The sequence below is a fragment of the Salmo trutta genome, chromosome 24 (genome assembly GCF_901001165.1).
Source record: "Salmo trutta chromosome 24, fSalTru1.1, whole genome shotgun sequence".
Taxonomy (NCBI): Eukaryota; Metazoa; Chordata; class Actinopteri; order Salmoniformes; family Salmonidae; genus Salmo; species Salmo trutta.
This window is the reverse complement of record NC_042980.1, coordinates 11,910,286-11,931,487: the sequence shown is the minus strand read 5'-3', so window position 1 is coordinate 11,931,487 and position 21,202 is coordinate 11,910,286.

The window sequence follows — 21,202 nt, the reverse complement described above, 5'->3', positions numbered from 1 at the left end:
TAGAAATACAAACATAGAAATACATGACATAGAACAGTACCCAAAAATCCCAACAACACAAAACAAACACACCCCTGCCACGTACTGACCATACTACAATAACAAAATGACCCCTTTACTGGTCAGGACGTGACACCAATGAAATGCCTACTTGCAGGATCCTTCTCGACAATGCAACAACAATAAAAAAATAATAAAAGATACGAGTAGGAACATAAAGTAAATGGCTCAGTAGAATAGAATAAATATTTTAGCGTATGTATAATACAAAAAGGCACAATTTATAGTCCGATATTTACGTGTCTATTGAGGAAGGTTGGGATGGGGGGCAGTGTGCAACCTGAGCACTATAATAAGAGTCTGGTAGCAACAGTTGTGATGTGTGTAGCATGAATGTATATGTGTGTGTGTGCGCGTGTGCGTGTCAGTGTGCGTGTGTCTGTGTGTGTGTGTGTGTGTGTGTGTGTGTGTGTGTGTGTGTGTGTGCGTGTGCGTGTCAGTGTGCGTGTGTGTGTCTGTGTGGGTGTGTCCATGAGTGAGAGTATGTGTGGTAAGTTGTGGAGAATCCGAGCAGGAGGTCAGTCCAGTTCAGGTGTTCAGCAGTCTGATGCCTAACTTTTAACCTGCAGGGGTGAATCTGAGAAAACCAATGTGATTAGTGTCTGTCTGTCTTTGTCTGTATGTCTACATGGAAACATTTAAAGATGCGTTAATAAAAAAACGACATGCCTGCACTGAAAGATTGAATGGTGCTTGTCCAAGCGTTCTGAACTGCTTGGCTTTAATCATATTGCTTACAAACAGCTGCACATTTGCTGCGTTGCTGCTACGACAGACATGAATTGAGCCAACGACTGCCCAAGACGTGTTCAACGAATGAAATGGGATCCAAATAACAAACAATAAGACTAAACATCTGCTATACCAAGCCTATGCTATTTGTGCATCACTTAGATACATATCCCCCACAATGCTGTGTGTGCTTCCTGGCTGCAAAGCAAACAGCAGCAGGCCCAGCAGCAGGGTCAATAAGAGCCAAAGTACCTTTTTATTTCCCTAGCCGCCCACATGGTTAGATCCAGCAGTTTGTCCAGCAAACTTACTAATGACTTCAATAGCCCTTTTGGGGCTTCACTGTTTTCCTTTTGGATGTGTGGGACTGTGTTGAGGATGTGCCATGTGTTTAATTTAATGACGCTCGCTGATAGAAAAGACCACAGAGAACCTACTGTATTCAAAGGTCTTTAATCAAATAGATTGTTTAATGATTGTATGACCAAAGTGGTTCATTATCATAGCTAATAATGAAGATTGCTATCAAAATGCATCTAATCAGTTTTGGTTTGGTGTGTACATATTTGCCAGCTAATAGACTGTGATTAACGTGCCATATTTTGAATGGAAGGAACCATGCAAATCATTCTATAAACAGCAATAAAGGGCTGTATGTACTACAGTATACATAGGAACAAATTAATGTTGAGCTGCTCAAAGCTTATAAATGATGCTCAAAGCTTATAAATGATACAAAGCTAAGCTAAGTCACATTTTCTGAACCAAGAGCATAGAAGGTACAGTATATCTAGTGTATAGTAATGCAGTATATTCCATGAAACCTCTATCTGGAAACCTACACTCCAGACGAGCTCAACCAGAGAACCACCAGATTCCAGTTACCAGATACCTGGATCATCTCTGTAATCCCATACTTCCCCTCCCACCAGGGGACGTAATGCAACCTCACTAGGGTTGCAAAATTCCATTAACTTTCCCAAAACTCCAAGGTTTTCCAGAAATACGGAATAAGCAGGAACTCTGAGAAGCCTCCAACCAGTATTTCCATATATGCAGAACTGCCAAAGCCCCACATGGAGCTGAAACCTGCCATTAGGGTCTGCTAAAAACAAAACTCCTTGAGTAAGCTTGTCTGAGACCTTTAGCTCAGTGGGCTAATGTGGTCATGACTAGCATGGACGACATAGTTAGGTTTGTTACTTGGTCAGTAACATAAGCATGAGGGTATTTTCCATTTGGAAGAGTATACCTTAAAATATGCTGTTTCAGATTTACTCTGCGAAGGAGTTGTTTTTTTATTATTTTTTTAAATCTAGAAATAGTACTGTACTGTGAGTGAATAAATGAAGTGAAGGGTAAATAGAGATGTCACAATTTCATTCGCACTTATAAAGTATGTTACAATAAAATTATTTTTTACACAGCTCAATATGCGATTCAATGAAGCCAGGCAATATTCAACTGATATACTGTGGTGTTTAGTTTTAATAGGAGCCCTCAGCTCAAATACGAGCTGACAAACATGGCAAGACAAACACGGTCTCTCTCCGGCAATGAAATATACACTCTCAAATAGACCTGTACGTCTTTGAATCCGCTGTGTGGGTGAAACTAAAGTGCAGAACAAACAGCATTCTGCTATGGCTTTGAACATGATAACAGCCTCTGACGGCGAGGAGAGGCTTTGGGCTCTCTGTGAAAACACAGGCCATGATTGACACGATTCCCTGGCCTTGGAGAAATTTACCTTTTAATGAGAGCTCAGAGAGAACATCTCGATGACGACGACCTGGTCCAGGTTTCCATCCGACAGACAGGAGGGGATGGCTGCGGAGGTGTGTGTGTCTGAAGTGAGTGGATGGGGGAGGGGGGGGGGGGTCCACTTGTAGCAAATTTCAATCAAGGACTGCAGCCATTCCCCGTGTATCCGCTTCTCTTTTGGGCTGAGCTGGAAGGCTGTTTGAAGAAAATGAGTGGATTCAGGATCAAGAGCCTTTCTGGAGGAATTTAAGTCTGTTTGAGGATTATGACTTCTTCATCCAGTACAAATTCTGCAGAGAAAGTTCTATAATGCTAGCCCTTGGAGGCCCTGGCTTAGCGTCAGCATCCAGTTGGTGATAGAGAGCACTGATCAAAACTCTGTCAAGTGGCTGCACTTTTGGAGACGCGTCCTCAAAACATCAGAAAAGTTGGAAGAAAGTTCGTCGTAGGCTAAGCCCCACATGTGAAATCAACGTCACGGAGGTCACCTGCAACAACTCTTTCCTCTCAATGTTTTTTTTTCTTCTTCTAACACTAGATTCATATTTTTCCCTTCTGTGTTCTCCACACGTTATTTCCTATTTGTGTGCATGTGTGACTATCAGAAACACAGCCCTTTGCGTGAGGCTTTGCTAATCGTCCCTGATTCCTGCACACCCTCTTCAGCGAACATAAAATAACTGCCGGTCTGTAAGTCCTTGTTTCCGCTCTGCACTTTCAGCCTCCTATCGCTGCCAGCACTCATATGCACTGGCTAAGGGACAGATCAACATATACTGGGGGGGCTGGTCCAACTCAAGGAGTCATAAAATAAATGCACCCCCCCACATGAAACTCCCTTTGTACAGTAAAACAAATTGAACACCCTCCCCCCTCATAGAATTAACTCAAAATAATGTTTACGACCAAAAATAACAATAACTGCGACCCTGTGTTTCTAAACGTGGATATCAACTTCAGCAGGCTTTTGTGGCACAGTCGATGCCATGCAGGGTTACGGGCCCGAAGGTTGAGAGTTTGCCGACCACCACAGAGGAAGTCACTCTCCCTGCCTGTTTCATTAGGTCTACACTACGATCAGAGCCGGCTGCAGACAATGATCAGCTAGGGGGAAATACGATTTTTTTAAATGTTGATACCCTATTTATACTTATATAAAATATATATAATTAATTTTCCACCAACAGGTTTCTGTGCCAATGCATCAGACAACCCATAAACAAAGCATACCAACCTCGTGCACTTCAATATCGTGGTTAGCATAGTCAACACCACAACAAATAGACTGTCAATCTCAACAAACAGAGAATACATCCCTCACTACCTTGTAGGCTTACCCAGTATCGAAGACTTGGCTCGACAATCTCTGAATGTCATGAAACTTTTTGGTGTTTTATAACAGATGTATCTTTCCATTCATCAATTGGCTGCTGCAAAGTTTTTTGATTGATTGATTGATTATTTTTGTCAGTAAACAAATATATGCACAAAGATTTTTAAAAGTGAAAGGGAATGCACAATAAAGATTTCCATTTGCAATTCTTACAAGCTTGTTTGGCATGTAGCTTATTCTTTAAATGTTTGGGGCTGCTGGTGTACCATGATGTGCAGGCATAATAAATGTGCCACTGGACTAGCACACTTGCCAGAGTCTTTAGGGTGTCTATAGCTAGGCTTCCATCCAATTGGTGACAGATTTACGTGTGAATATTCTAAAATCTGAATTAAAACAATATACCATTTGAGTTTCCTTTAGGAAAATTTGGCACCGGACAACATCATAGGGAAATGTTTCATTTACCGGACATTTGAGAAATCTCACGGACATTGCAGCATTGAAGGTCCCCAAGAACATAGTGGCCTCCATCATTCTTAAATGGAAGAAGTTTGGAACCACCAAGACTCTTCCTAGAGCTGACCGCCCTGCACATCTGACCAATCTGGGGAGAAGGGCCTTGGTCTGGGAGGTGACCAAGAACTCTAGAGTTACTCTGTGGAGATGGGAGAACCTTCCAGAAGAACAACCATCTCTGCAGCACTTCACCAATCACAATAGTTATTTACAACAATAGTCATTTACAACATTAACAATTAACAACAATTTCTGATCAATTTGATGCTATTTTAATGGACAAAAAAATTTGCTTTTCTTTCAAAAGTAAGGACATTTCTAAGTGACCCCAAACTTTTGAACGGTAGTGTATATACACATACACAGACATACAGTGAGGGAAAAAAGTATTTGATCCCCTGCTGATTTTGTACGTTTGCCCACTGACAAAGAAATGATCAGTCTATAATTTTAATGGTAGGTTTATTTGAACAGTGAGAGACAGAATAACAACAACAAAAAATCCAGAAAAACGCATGTCAAAAATGTTATAAAAGGATTTGCATTTTAATGAGGGAAATAAGTATTTGACCCCTCTGCAAAACATGACTTAGTACTTGGTGGCAAAACCCTTGTTGGCAATCACAGAGGTCAGACGTTTCTTGTAGTTGGCCACCAGGTTTGTACACATCTCAGGAGGGATTTTGCCCCACTCCTCCTTGCAGATCTTCTCCAAGTCATTAAGGTTTCGAGGCTGATGTTTGGCAACTCGAACCTTCAGCTCCCTCAACAGATTTTCTATGGGATTAAGGTCTGGAGACTGGCTAGGCCACTCCAGGACCTTAATGTGCTTCTTCTTGAGCCACTCCTTTGTTGCCTTGGACGTGTGTTTTGGGTCATTGTCATACTGGAATACCCATCCACGACCCATTTTCAATGCCCTGGCTGAGGGAAGGAGGTTCTCACCCAAGATTTGACGGTACATGGCCCCGTCCATCTTCCCTTTGATGCGGTGAAGTTGTCCTGTCCCCTTAGCAGAAAAACACCCCCAAAGCATAATGTTTCCACCTCCATGTTTGACGGTGGGGATGGTATTCTTGGGGTCAGAGGCAGCATTCCTCCTCCTCCAAACACGGCGAGTTGAGTTGATGCCAAAGAGCTCCATTTTGGTCTCATCTGACCACAACACTTTCACCCAGTTGTCCTCTGAATCATTCAGATGTTCATTGGCAAACTTCAGACGGGCATGTATATGTGCTTTCTTGAGCAGGGGGACCTTGCGGGCGCTGCAGGATTTCAGTCCTTCACGGCGTAGGGTGTTACCAATTGTTTTCTTGGTGACTATGGTCCCAGCTGCCTTGAGATCATTGACAAGATCCTCCCATGTAGTTCTGGGCTGATTCCTCACCGTTCTCACGATCATTGCAACTCCACGAGGTGAGATCTTGCATGGAGCCCAAGGCTGAGGGAGATTGACAGTTCTTTTGTGTTTCTTCCATTTGCGAATAATTGCACCAACTGTTGTCACCTTCTTACCAAGCTGCTTGGCGATGGTTTTGTAGCCCATTCCATCTTGTGTAGGTCTACAATCTTGTCCCTGACATCCTTGGTGAGCTCTTTGGTCTTGGCCATGGTGAGAGTTTGGAATCTGATTGATTGCTTCTGTGGACAGGTGTCTTTTATACAGGTAACAAGCTGAGATTAGGAGCACTCCCTTTAAGAGTGTGCTCCTAATCTCAGCTTGTTACCTGTATGAAAGACGCCTGGGAGCCAGAAATCTTTCTGATTGAGAGGGGGTCAAATACTTATTTCCCTCATTAAAATGCTAATCAATTTTATAACATTTTTGACATGCGTTTTTCTGGATTCTTTTTTTGTTATTCTATCTCTCACTGTTCAAATAAACCTACCATTAAAATTATAGACTGGTCATTTCTTTGTCAGTGGGCAAACGTACAAAATCAGCAGGGGATCAAATACTTTTTTCCCTCTCTGTACACACACACACACGACATATATACACACACACTATATACAGTGCATTCGGAAAGTATTCAATCCCCTTGACTTTTTCCACATTTTGTTACGTTACAACCTTATTCTAAATTGATAAATAATTTTTTTCCTCATCAATCTACACACAATACCCCATAATGACAAAGCAAAAACAGGTTTTAATTCAGACCCTTTGCGATGAGACTCGAAATTGAGCTCAGGTGCATCCTGTTTTCATTGATCATCCTTGAGATGTATCTACAACTTGATTGGAGTCCATCTATGGTAAATTCCATGGATTGGACATGATTTGGAAAGGCACACACCTGTCTGTATAAGGTCCCACAGTTGACAATGCATGTCAGAGCAAAAACCAAACCATGAGGTCGAAGGAATGTTTTGTTACCAAAGAATGTCTGCAGTATTGAAGGTCCCCAAGAATACCGTGGCCTCCATCATTCTTAAATGGAAGAAGTTTGGAACCAGCAAGACTCTTCCAAGAGCTGGCGGCCCTGCCAAACTGAGCAATGGGGGAGAAGGGCCTTGATCAGGGAGGTGACCAAGAACCTGATGGTCACTCTGACAGAGCTCCAGAGTTCCTCTGTGGGGATGGGAGAAACTTCCAGAAGGACAACCATATCTGCAGCACTCCACCAATCAACCTTTATGGTAGAGTGGCCAGACGGTAGCCGCTCCTCAGTGAGACAACCCGCATGAAGTTTGCCAAAAGGCATGTAAAGGACTCTCAGACCATGAGAAAGAAGATTCTCTGGTCTGATGAAACCGAGATTGAAGTCTTTGGCCTGAATGCCAAGTGTCACGTCTGGAGGAAACCTGGCACCATCCCTACGGTGAAGTATGGTGTTGGCAACATCATGCTGTGGGGATGTTTTTCAGCGGAAGGGACTGGGAGACTTGTCAGGATCGAGGGAAAGATGAACGGAGCAAAGTACAGAGAGATCCTTGATGAAAACTGCTCCAGAGTGCTCAGGATCTCAGACTGGGGCGAAGGTTCACCTTCTAACAGGATAACGACCTTAAGCACACAGCCAAGACAACGCAGGAGTGGCTTCGGGGACATCTCTGAATGTCCTTGAGTGGCCCAGCCAGAGCCGGACTTGAACCCAATCAGTCATCTCTGGAGAAACCTGAAAATAGCTCCCCATTCAACCTGACAGAGCTTGAGAGGATCTGCAGAGAAGAATGGGAGAAACTCCCCAAATACAGGTTTGCCAAGCTTGTAGCGTTATACTCAAGAAGTCTTGAGGCTGTAATCGCTGCCAAAGGTCCTTCAACAAAGTACTGAGTAAAGGGTCTGAATAGTTATGTAAATGTAATATCTGTAAAAAAAAACAGTTTTACTTTGCCATTATGGGTTATTGTGTGTAGATTGATGAGGGGAAAAAAGCTATTGAATCCATTTTAGATAAGGCTGTAATGTAACAAAATGTGGAAAAAGTCAAGGGGTCTGAATGCTTTCTGAATGCACTGTATACAAAGTATGTGGACACCCCTTAACATTTGTGGATTTGGCTATTTCAGCCATACCCGTTGCTGACAGGTGTATAAAATTGAGCACACAGTCATATAATCTCCATAGACAAACATTGGCAGTAGAATGGCCTTACTGAAGAGCTCAGTGACTTTCATTGTGGCACCGTCATAGGATTCCACTTTTCCAATAAGTCAGTTTGTCAAATTTCTACCCTGCTAGAGCTGCCCTGGTCAACTGTAAGTGCTGCTATTGTGAAATGGAAATGTCTAGGAGCAACAACGGCTCAGACGCGAAGTGGTAGGCCACACAAGCTTACAGAACGAGGCCACAGAGTGCTGAAGTAGCCGAATCCACTCATTTGAAGGGGTGTCCACATACTTTTCTATGTATAGTGTATATAGCCTATATAAAGGAAAAGAAGCATAGGCCTAACCCCAGAGAGACAGCGAGATATGTCAGTGGCATGTTACGACACGCATTTCTTTATGTCAGATGACTACTGCGTCTGCCATACAGGTATAGACGTACAGAAGGAGGCTAATTCGTTCATTTATCAGAATATTGTTTATAAAGATTAGCCTTATATTGTTAGATTATAGGAGTAACTCTGGTAGGCCTGAAACAGACTTCCTCACTTCAAGTTCAGCTGTCGATCCGGTGGTGCACTGCCTTCATATCGTAGGCCTGTAGTAGCTAAAGCTTAATATTTGCCACACCATACCAAAACTTCACAAACATTTCTAAACTGTATTAGGGTAATATCAAAACTAAGTCAAGCCATTGTTCATAGGTAAAATACGAGTAGAAGAGTGAATGTAAACCAGGGAAAAAAATGCACTACCCTCCCCTGTGCCCAATAAAAAAAAATAAAAAAAACACACAACCCTCCCCAAAGGATTTTTTTTGGGGGGACCACCCCTATTTTGGACCACCCCTCCCCCCAAGTAAATTTCTACAGTATCTGTCCCTAACTGCTGTATAAACTACACCTACACTCCTCTTCTTCATAAATTACAATTACTACACCTACACACCTCTTCTGTCAGCTCTTATCAGCATTCACTTCAATGCATTTTTTCTCTGTGTTCATAAAGCACCTCCACTCGAAGTGTGTTACCTGGCTTCCATTCATGAGACGATACATCCTACTACTTTCTCCAGGAAAAAGGTGGTATGTTCATTTTTAAAAGCTTTCATTAGCTTCTGACGCAGCAGCTGTGCATAGAGAATTGGAAAAGTGTCGGGTTTGAAGCTTAAATCTAAACATATATCTCCGTGGGGACACCGACTCAAATCTGTCATTATTTAACCTGTTTACAGCATAAATTGAAAACAAAACAAGGAATCAATACGGAACGGGGACAGATTACTGTATGTGCCAATATTTCAGACAGCTTTGATAAAGGGCTCTGGGCTTCTAATAGATTCTTTAGGGAATACCTAAATTTACCTTAAACTTAAAGAGGGGGATATTTGTCAGTGGCAGATAGGACCATTAATTAGCTGTAGATAAAACTATTTAGTCTAGTTAAACCCCAACTGGCTGTTGACCATGCAGCAGGTGATTGTATAAAATAATATTATTCTCCCAAAGCTTATTTCAAAGTCTTTCCTATTTCATTGAAGGAAGGTAAAAATGTGTCCCATGTCTACATTTGCTTAAGCCACTATGTAAACCCTGCAATCAATAATCTACATGGGTTTAGAACCACTTGTTGGAATGCAAAAGGGACTAAACCTGCCTTATCTGCAACCTTCTACGCAGCACACGATGGGCATCAACCATTTACTACCAAAGCCTCACACTGTCTGAGAATTCCTTCACAAAAAGAACACCACTTGCTTTTAGCTGAATATTCTGAGAATGTTAAATTAAGAATAATAACTCCTTAGCCCACTGTTGTCTGGTGGAAAGTCAGAGGCTAACGGATGCAATGGCCAATAAACCAATCAATCCAGCACAGACAATGGTGAAGAGAGGAAAATCTAGCCTTAGCAGTAGACAGCGTCCAACAGTAAGAAGTATCACAAGTCTGTCTGGACAGCGGAGTCAATCACCACCTTCCGGAGACACCTGAAACCCCACCTCTTTAAGGAATACCTGGGATAGGATAAAGTAATCCTTCTAACCCCCCCCCAAAAGATTTAGATGCACTATTGTAAAGTGGTTGTTCCACTGGATATCATAAGGTGAATGCACCAATTTGTAAGTCGCTCTGGATAAGAGCGTCTGCTAAATGACTTAAATGTAAATATGTAAAATGTAAATGTAAAAGTCTGTGACAGAGCCTTGAGGAAGCTAAAGCATCTCTTTGACCCCAGAGCAGAGTGGTCAGTAGGCCACAGCTCTTTTCTACTTTAAAAGTGTTTATTTTATCTCGAATCAAATACACCCTCACACAGGAAAAAAAAAAAAAAGAGGATGGTTAGACAAAATACACAGTGAGCCACGCCTCTTGAGCAATGGGAGCCTTGAGCGAGGAGGAGAGGGAAGTACAGTAAGTACTCCAGCAGACAGCCGCAGCAGGGGATGGACTAACTATAGCCACATCAATGACGAACACTCACAGCAAGGCCACCTCCCCTCACTTTGAAAAGAAAATAAATTAAACAACAAAGGGGACACTGACATTCACTGCTGCCTTTCAGTTTTGTTGCTTCAACTAACAGCTAGTACTGTAGCATGACCATCACGTCATAGTCTTTGTCCAATTTTCAAAGCTTTATACACAGAAGTTATATTGTCGGTTTGAGACGACCATTCAAAACAACTATGATAGTTTAAAGCATTGATGAATAGATTAAACAAATACAAAGTTACCTGATGCTCTGGCCTTGTATGGTCATCCAACGGGAGGAGAGAGACCCCATATCTCCAAGCTTCTTCTTGCGATGCATTACACACACAATCAATAATGGCAAAATATACACTGCGAAAGGCCTCAGCCGCACTGCCGGTGAGAGGCATTGATAAATGATTTTGTGCCAGTTATGACAGCAAGGTGCACCCAGTGAAGAGAGCAGAAGGCCTTTTTAATAGTGCAAGGAGAGAATTAAATCAAACCCAGGAGGGCCTCCGCTAGGAAGAGGGGATGCTGTCTCTCTCAGCTCTAAATCACGACTCTACTTTAGACCCATGCCTTCCTTTTCCCATTTTTCTACATTATCCGAGGAAACCTGTCTCTGTATTCAATGGAAAAGTTTCCAGGTTATGATTTATCAGAGAGAAAAAAAAACTATAAACACATGTCCCCAAAAAATAAACTCTACCCTTGTTACCATTTTTGTTTTAGGCTCAGACAGAAGTTGTCCACTGCTTTGCTGCTATGAAAATTGCATATTGGGAGATACAATATTATTCTGGTGTTACATTAATTACCGAAACATGTCATGTGAAAAATAAATGTTCAATTTCATCACAAACAAAGTCTGTGTGAAAAAAACATAACTAGACATTTAGCTTGTGGCCTGTTACAATGGCCTGTACAAAATGGTCTGTGCATTCCATGAGTAAACGTAAAATAGAAAATCCTGCAGTGGGCAATACAAAGCTGGCATGCCTTATTATCTCCAGGTAGAAAAAAAAGTGAAAAGTTTCCAAAGGTCACGAATTAATCAAACTCATTACCTGTGGAAGAGAGCGATTATTGCCGGGTTCCTGCTAACTGCTTTTGCCCGGTTTTAACCTGTTTTCTTTTCAAAGCACCACAGATTCCCATAGGGGCAGGTGTCCACAAAACCTCATTTAGAATGGGATAAGTGAATTATAAGTGTCCTTCTGGACCTATAGGAAACAAGCTGGTGAAATACAAACATAAATAATAAACAGACAGTACGTAGCAGACGTTTGGTCACGATACTGTAATAAATGTAACCAAACCAACAATGCTGCCTGTTTATTAATTGCATGGTTGCTGTGTTCAGTAAAGCCAATTCTCAGTCAATTCATGCACTAGAAACAGTCAAAGCCATGCTAGCTGGGGAGAGAAGATCCTACTTACTGGCGATGGTGGCCAGTAGCTACCACTTGATCCAATAAATACTACAGAAGAAAGGGGGAGAGAGGGGGAGAGAGGGAGAGGGGTTGTGGGAGTGATGGTTTATATGCCCATGAACCCAGTGTGATGGGCACTCTGGTCCACTTTCCTCTCTCAGCGCTCTCTTGATTCCAGAAGTTTCAGAGAGCTTCAAGCACTTATCACAGAGGGTTGGAATTCTACAGCAGGCAGCTCACAGACAGAGCAGAAGCAGACAGACAAGCCTAAATGGACACAGACCTTTTACTTATTGGAAAGATATTAGCCAATCGTTACCGCAAATGTCTTTAGAAATAATTTAGCCGTCGATGAAAAACAACAGGCGGCTAGTTAAATGTTTTCGAATGGAGACGGATGTCGTCAAATAATAGCAAAGCCGATGTATATTAATGCTACATCAACATCGTCTCTGACGATTCAGAGATGAAATACGTGAGACTTAGTGACATACACCTACTGGTATAACACAGGCGATTAACTAGTTGAAATCGCAATTCTTACATAAAACCTATTTGCAAGATGCATTTTGTTCATATGAAATCGTACATGTAAGACATGTACATGATATGTGTATTTTGTTACTGTAAAAAAGTATTTGAGTGTTGCAGTTTTGCTAGCACATTTTTTACAATGTGTACTGTAATCATGGAAAATAATGTTGGATAACGTCCTTAAATTTGAATGTAAAGTTGTTACAGATAAAAACAAGTGCAGAAAGGCAAAAGGGGATTGAGATATCAGTTGTTTTCTCATGCACAGCTAACTATGAGCCTAAATCAGGCTAATTGTGCTGTAGCCCTACATAAAGAAACAAAACCCTACGCTCTATTTCCAGCCTTACGGTCTGTGCCAGGCTTTTAACACACTATTGTGTTGCTATGAAAACATGCAGATTGGTAGGGCCTCCTCTTGGCAATGCTGGGCGTTGTTATTTCAAACTCCAGACCTCAAACAGAATTAGTCTGATAAAACAGATATATTTTTTGAAATGCATGAAGTATTCCCAAATATACATAACCAATGAGTACAGTATTATCTAATATGTGACATTTGACCACATGAAGGTGATTTAAATGTTGAAAAGGTATTGTTGAATGAAAACTGCACTTTTGTAGCAAAAGCAGAACAAAATGTTGAATTAAACCTCATTCACCTTTAAAAAAGTATCATAATTACTAATTCTATGTTGTATATTCTCATTATTTTGTCATTGTTTTTTTATTTTAAGAAAGCTCACACACACATGGAATAAAACAAACAGTAAACGCTCCAAGGGAAGCCCAGCCTGTAAATGTGCACAATATTCCACATTATATACATGTCATTTCGGAGTGCGGTCAGAGTGACACAGTGTCAAATCTGTGTGACAGATTTAGGTGAAAGCTGGTGAAGGGAGCCTGCATGGTGAGAGCGGCTTAGGGCTGACTCAGACACCCTATAGAAGAACTCCAGCCGGGAGAAAGGAGCTCTGCTCACCATTGAGCTCCGCCCAGACCACTACTGCCCATAGTCACCCACAACAACCCCCTGACACCATTGCCATCTCCTGACTAGGTCAAAACACGCTACACTCCTTTTTTCTTAGCTTTTGGAGCTAAGAAATAGTAGATGGATTAGGCCTAACCTGAAAATGTTCAAACAAAGCATTGAGGGGCATGTGGGTGATAAATATCCTCTTTATTTCAATATGAATGTACTCAACACAATAATATATCTGAAGTTAAATACTATATTGGATCTCTCTCAAGTGTACAAATGACTGTAATAGAGCCATAGTGTTAGTGAAATATGGTAAGAACATACAAGGCAGATTCTCAGGAGTGTTTCTTCTTTAGGCTATATTCTTGATGTAATGTCTCCATCTTTTGGATATAATAAGACATTTGATAGATATACGTATATATTTCCAAATAGTCATACAACAAATCTACACAACTTTTTAAATGTATCCAACAATTGAAGACTATGCACAGTGTAAATCACATGTAGCCTACCATGTAAACTGGTATTTAAATGGTAGGCTGCACAGCACGGATTTTTAAATAATGCTATTAATTGACAAAAAAATATATATATTTTATTTTTATGACGTTTTGATTTTGTAGTTATTGATAATAATCTGCATGTCACAACAATTATTTGGTTTTATGGGGCAGGGTCGTTTAAAAAAAAAATCTCTTACATACTAAGCTGAGGACAGGCTGACATCTAGTGGACAAATAATACATTGATTCTAGAAGGCAAGAGGCAGTAATAGTTTGTTTTTGTTAGGCGTATCAACTTGAAGTTGTTTAGACCAGGGTTTCCCAAACTCGGTCCTGGGTACTTGTAGTAATCATGGTCAAATTACCGACCGGGGGGGCTCCTATTAATTTTGTTAGCCACTCTCACTCAGATATCACATTCAAAACATTTCTCTCCTCCCCATGGCAAAAATTTGTAGAATTGCATGAGTTACAACATTTCAAAATCTTCTCTCTTCCCAAAAGCAAAATATGTAGAACTTGCTTTAAAACTGCACCATTTTCTCTACGATCCATAACAAAATGTGTACAATTGCAGGAAATGTTGTCAAAAATGTTTTCTCTCCGCTGTCAGGAGGGGTGGGCGGTAAAATGCTTTGCTCGCAAGGTGAGGGAGCACCCAACAAAATGTAACTTAGGGCTTCCAAAAGGCTAAGGCTCTGACTGCATGTGTGGGTATGGATGTGGATCCGCAGACCTGTGATCCACTGTGGTCCTTCACGACGAGTTCAGCTTTTTTGTGGCCCCCACCCCACTCAAAGTTGCCCATCCTTGGTTTACAACATCACTTTCTTCATCTTACCACGTTGGTTTACTGGGAACTAACATTGGCTTATGTTGGCAGAAAACACGCTTTATGACAGGTATGGAAGTTGCAACAAACTTCAGATCTGCCTCCTACCAGATGAATTTATCTGAATGAATGAAAATAATTTGCAAACTGTTTACCCAGCGACATCCTGTCTGTGGCACTGGGAGAGTGGCACCATCCTGCCAGTCTTTAACTCTCCATCCTGCCCGTGGCACCCCTTACACTGTGTCTCTTTCTCCTTCTACAGACTCTTCAGTAGGAAAGCTAGACTCTGCCGGTGAAGCCACGCCGCCGCAAGAGACTACAGGTGGCCGCCATCTTTAACCACCCTCTTGCCTGAACGGCTATCAGGACTAAAACTCCAGAGACACTTAAAGCTAAGCAAGTAAAAGCTGTAAAACTAAAAGCAAAAGTAAAAGCATCGAAAACTTGAAGTCTTTTGTTGTCTGTATGATTAGTAGTCGGGCACACCTCACTCTTCCCAACACCGCCCCAAATTGAAAGACGACATGACAAGATAGAAAACACACTCTACATACAGTCATTAGAGCAACAGGGTGTCAAGACTTTAGCTCCAGACCTTGTTGTCCTATACAGCACGGACGGCGATGATGGTGATGACGACTAAGAAGAGGATGACATGCGTGGGTTGCGGCGGGAGAAGGGAAGGTGAGATAACAGCCCTGCTCTCTCCAGTGCTTTATCTACATTGGGTTTTTATCGACATTAGGTTTTTATCTACATGAAGTTTGATCAACATTAGGCACTAGTTGTCTCTCGTCGTTGTCAGCTCTTGGTCAGTCCTCCTCGTAGGGGGGACGCTGACATGGCTGATACGACACACCTTAGGAGGAACCTTCACCGTGTGCCGGAGGTTACGCCTTACAGAATGAACCGACGTCTGCCCCGCCGCCCTGAGGTCAGAGACACAGAGGGGTTAGACCAGCACTTTCCTAAACTCAAGGGGTGCACTTTTAGTTTTATTTTGGTCCAAGACGACTCAAATAATCCAAGCATGATGATGAGTTGGTTATTTGAATAAGCTGTGTGGTGCTAGGGCAATAAACAAAGAATCTACCCCTTAGGGTCCCGAGGACCAAGTTTAAGAAATGCTGGGTTAAATAGAGGTTCTATTCTATTCTAACCTGGGTTGCACTATACTCTTGAGGTGATGGTATGGGTGGTAAATTCTAACCTGGGTCATAATATCATCATGGAGGGGTGGTGTGGTGAATCCAAAAACCAGCCCCTCACCCCTACCAACTTGCTCGGAGGGCCCTCGGTCGCCACGTGTTGCTCACAAAATTCTGAGGGTGACTTCCAGAGTGGCGAGGGGATCAAATAAACCCATCCACGCCGGGAGACACTCGTTGACTTGAATGATGCAATTCATGTTTCCCATTTAAATAATAAAACAAGCATGAAATTCAAATGAACAACCTCTTCTTACAGTTTTACAAGGCCTCGGGGACGTTAAACATTTCATTTGGGAGGTAATTCATTTGTTACATTTGTGTCAACCCTCGAAATCAGACACAAACAAATGCAGGTTGCATATAATTTGGCACGCATCTCATTTCTTCTGTATGAAAAACTCCAAACATATCGCAGTGCGTGTTGGGAGGGGGAGGGACTAGTTTGGGATTCAGCAGTAGATTCTAACCTGGGTCGTTCTATCAGCATGAAGGGGTGGTAGATTCTAATCTGGGCCGTACTATCATCTTGGACGGGTGGAAGATGCGATAGTCTGGCTCCTCTGTGTAGATGTGCTCCATGATGTTAATCCCTGGAACATACCTCCAGCGGGGCCATTTAAACCTTCCACTGGACTCAAACTGGGATTTAGGGAAAATTTGGTTCTCTATGAAGAACATTTTGGCCTGGGGAGACAGAGAGAAAGAGACAGAGAGGCAGGGAGAGAAAGCCTTTCTAGGGCTATGTTTACGCAGCCCCCCTAAGAACAAAATTCAATTTTTTTCTTCATAGCTAATCTTTTTTTCTGGCTGTCCACCCTTTTATGTTTTTATAAAAAAATGTATATGTACCCAAATCAGATTTGCATATTCACATCGATGTAGCCTATGAAATAGCATGCAGACGCAATGGTCATTCATTTCCTGTCACTGTTCCTTTAAATGTTGGAGTAATTGCTCTTGGTATTGGCACATTGGTATACACATTGGGAAAAAGATCAGATACGCCAAATAATTGACCAAAAAAAATCTGTATTTGGCTGCCTGCGTGAACGCAGCCTAACATACTGTATGTCCGTAGACACAGTCATTCAGAGATGTCCCCTCCATGTCCACTGAACAGCCACCCACAGGACGGGTTCATGTGTCGGTCGATAGGCCAAGGCATCACCTACAGTCTATCAATCAATCATTCAGTCAATCCATCTCCCAATCAGTCCTTCAATCAATCAATGCCTACCTCTACATAGCCCTCCTGTGTGCAACTCTATAGTGTTATACCCCACAACCTGTACATCTCAAGAGTCTGGGTGACCTTAAGCACGTTTTTATAATCTAGAAATAGATTTGTAATAATCTATAAATAGAAACAGAGTCTCATCTGAAGATACTGATGATACGAACGGAGCGTCCCTTCACACAATGATTCTTGTACGCCTCCACCATGAAATGTTTGGTGTTGTTGACAGGTGTGATGGACTGGGGAGAGATGTGAGGGGATAGAGGTGATGGGAGTGCTGGTACTTGTCTGGCAGTGACCTGAGGAACAACAGGTGTAGACCATACCGTGAAGTGCTTACTTACAAGCCCTTAACCAACAATGCAGTTAAGAGAAATGCGAGTTAAGAAAAGATTTACTAAATAAACTAAAGAAAAAAAGTAACAATAAAATAACAATAACAATAACAATAACGAGGCTATATATACGGGGGTACCGGTACAGAGTCAATGTGTGAGGGTACAGGTTAGTCGAAGTAATTGAGGTAATATGTACTTGTACATCTGACCACTTCCGTATTGAGCGAGTCACTGGTACTTCCTGCTTTAGTTTTTGCTTGTAAGCAGGAGGATATAATTATGGTCAGATTTGCCAAATGGAGGGCGAGGGAGAGCTTTGAATGCGTCTCTGTGTGTGGAGTAAAGGTGGTCTAAAGTTTTTTTACCCTCTGGTTGCAAGTGACATGCTGGTAGTAATGAGGTAAAATGGATTCCTGCATTAAAGCATTAAAGTCTAGGAGCACCGCCACTGGATGAGCATTTTCTTGTTTGCTTATGGCCTTAAACAACTGTGGTGGTAAATAGACAGCTACGGAAAATATAGATGAAAACTCTCTTGGTAAATAGTGTGGTGTACAGCTTATCTTGAGATACTCTACCTCAGGCGAGCAAAACCTTGAGACTTCTTTAATATTTGATTTTGCGCACCAGACCGCCACCCTTTGTCCTTCCGGAGGTAGCTGTTCTGTCTTGCCGATGCACGGAAAACCCAGCCAACTGTATATTATCCATGTCGTTGTTCAGCCATGACTCGGCGAAACATAAGATATTACAGTTAATGTTCCGTTGGTAGGATAGTCTCGAACAGAGCTCATCCGGTTTATTCTCCAATGATTGCACATTGGCCAATAGGATGGATGGTAGAGGTGGGTTACCCATTCGCCGAAATTCTCACAAGGCACCCGGATCTGCGTCCCCTGTATCGTCGTCTCTTCTTCATGTAAATGACGGGGATTTGGGTCTGGTCCGGTATCAGCAGTAAATCCTTCTAGTCCAACTCGTTAAAGAAAAACTCTTCGTCCATTTAGAGGTGAGTAATCACTGTTCTGATATCCATAAGCTATTTTGGGTCATAAGAGGCAGTGGACAGATGTTGTATATCTTCAGTGTCCAAGACAATTTTTCCTTTTTAGGACTTTTATTAAGTGTATTGACCTTATCTCACCAACAGAGATTTTGAATGAGGAAGTAAAATATTTGAAACAGATGTTATCTTGTCAAGTTCCTCCAACCTCACTTGATGATATACTTCTCCCCAAAAACATGATGTTAAACTATCTGCAACACCAATACAAAGACCCAGTATTTGAATCTTTCAAAAAAAATGTGTAGGCCCCTCACTCTTCAATGTTGTGACTTAAAATATTGGCAAGATATATTGCTCATAGAATAAAAAAGGTCATACCGGACATTATTCATCACGATCCGACATGATTCTTAAAAGGAAGATACATTGGAGACGACATTCGAAACTACTAGAAATAATGAGAAAGCAGGGAAACCAGGAATTATCTTTAAGCAGGTTTTGAGAAAGCATTTGATACATTATTTCTAGCATCTCAACTTTGGAGAATCTCTCATAAGATGGGTAAAAGTAATGTATAACAATCGTTTATGTAAAATTAGAAATAATGGTTACTTCTCTGAGAACTTTGAGTTGTCAAGAGGCATAACTATTTATTATGGCCATTGAATTGTTAGCTTTGAAAATCAGATCTAATACTAACATTAAGGGGCAAACAATTGAGGGATTAGAGATAATAATGTCAATGTACGCCGATGATTCAAGTTCTCGAGTCCACAATCTTCAACCTTGAAGGGCCTCATTGAGGACCTGGATAATTTCTCCAGTTTCTCTGGACTAAAAACCAACTATGATAAGTGTACTATATTACAGATTGGATCTCTAAAAGCTACAAACTTTAAATTGCCATGTGTTCTCCCGATTAAATGGGCAGATGGTGAAGTTGATGTGCTTGGTGTACATATCCCTTAAAAGTTGATCGATCTTGCAACAATTAACTTTGATTGAAAACTTAGCAAAATAGAGTCTTGAAACACCTTGGTTAATTCTCTAGTGATATCTCAGTTTACATATTAATTTACGGTTCTACCGACTCCAGGAGAATCCTTATTCAAATCATGCAAGAAAATAATATATTGCTTTATTTGGAATGACAAACCAGATAAAGTTAAACAAGCATATTTATTTAATGAACATGAGTTTGGAGGATTAAAACAATAACATATTAAGGCATTCAACCTCCCTCTTAAAGCCTCCATTGTTCCAAAATTGTTGCTGAATTAAAATTGGTTTCAAGCCAGCTATTAAGAGAGGCCCATCCTGCATTTAAGAGTGGGCTCTTTGCCTTTTTGCAGAGTAAAATCTTACATTTTCAGTGGATTGACAATGGATCCCTGTTTAAAGTATCCTCCTTTTTAAATTAAGTTATACCGAGGTGGCCACAATTTCAATTTCATCTTCCAGAAAAGGCAGATCTAATATTACAGCAAACAATATGGTTAATATGGTTTCTCTATACTGACAGAGAAAAAAAACACAAGAAGGGTATCATTTTCATGAAGGACATTGTAAACAAGAACAGTAAAATGATGTCACAGAAGCAACTAACAACACTGTATGGAGATGCATTCTCAATGCAAAATTATAATCAGAGGTTAGGTTGAATGCATTCAGTTGTGCAACTGTCTAGGTATCCTATTTCCCTTTTAACTAGTTGAAAGTGACTCTACCTGTCACGTATACTCCCTCTCCGGCGCTCGACGTCGCCAGTCTACTTATTATTATTACGCACACCTGTCACCATCGTTACGCGCGTCAGCGCCTCATCAGACTCACCTGGACTCCATCACCTTCCTGATTACCTTAAATGTCACTCCCTTTGGTTCTTTCCCCAGGCGTTATTGACTCTGTTTGTGTTCCTTGTTTCGTTCTATGTTGTTCTAAGACCTGCGATCTTGACCATGCACGCTTTATATGATTACATAAGAAGACATTTATAGTTCCAGTAACCTCAGCATGTTATGTGTTACTCATTTTAAACTGGAATAAATACTGCTACATTAGTTGGTAAGATAGCCATAACTTTAGGCTATTTACTACAAAAGTGATATTGAATGTCCGTTCAGTGCAAGTAAACATTTTTATCATGATAGGCTACAATAGGTGGTATTTCAAAAGACAGAAAAAAGCAGAGTAAGGATATTAACCTATTCAAATCATAGGATGCAAAGTGTCCTAGCCTAGCGACTACATTACTAAGAAAAATAGGTCTGCCTACATTTATATTTTATAGTTTTTTTCCCACTAACCACGTTTAATTTTTTTTTTAAAGTACCTAAATATAGCTGCGTGTGGGGGAACAAACACCTTGCCATACCCCAGGTATAGCTGAAATGATGCCCCTACATGGAAAAGTAGGGGAAATTGTATCCTTAAAAAGGTATGATGTAATAGGATTTCCATAAAGTTTTCCCCGTTGGAAATCATTGTTTGTTGCTTTGTTTGCTAACCTAACTATTGTGAGTCCCATCAAACATTGTGGTTGTAACATAGGCCTACAAATGAACAAACGCTAGAGTTGGTTAAGAGTATCATAAATGTAGACATTTTGAACCTCAGTAGGCTACTCACCTCCGCTGGGAATGTGCCTGGTCTGGTTCTCACATTAGTGTGCACCGG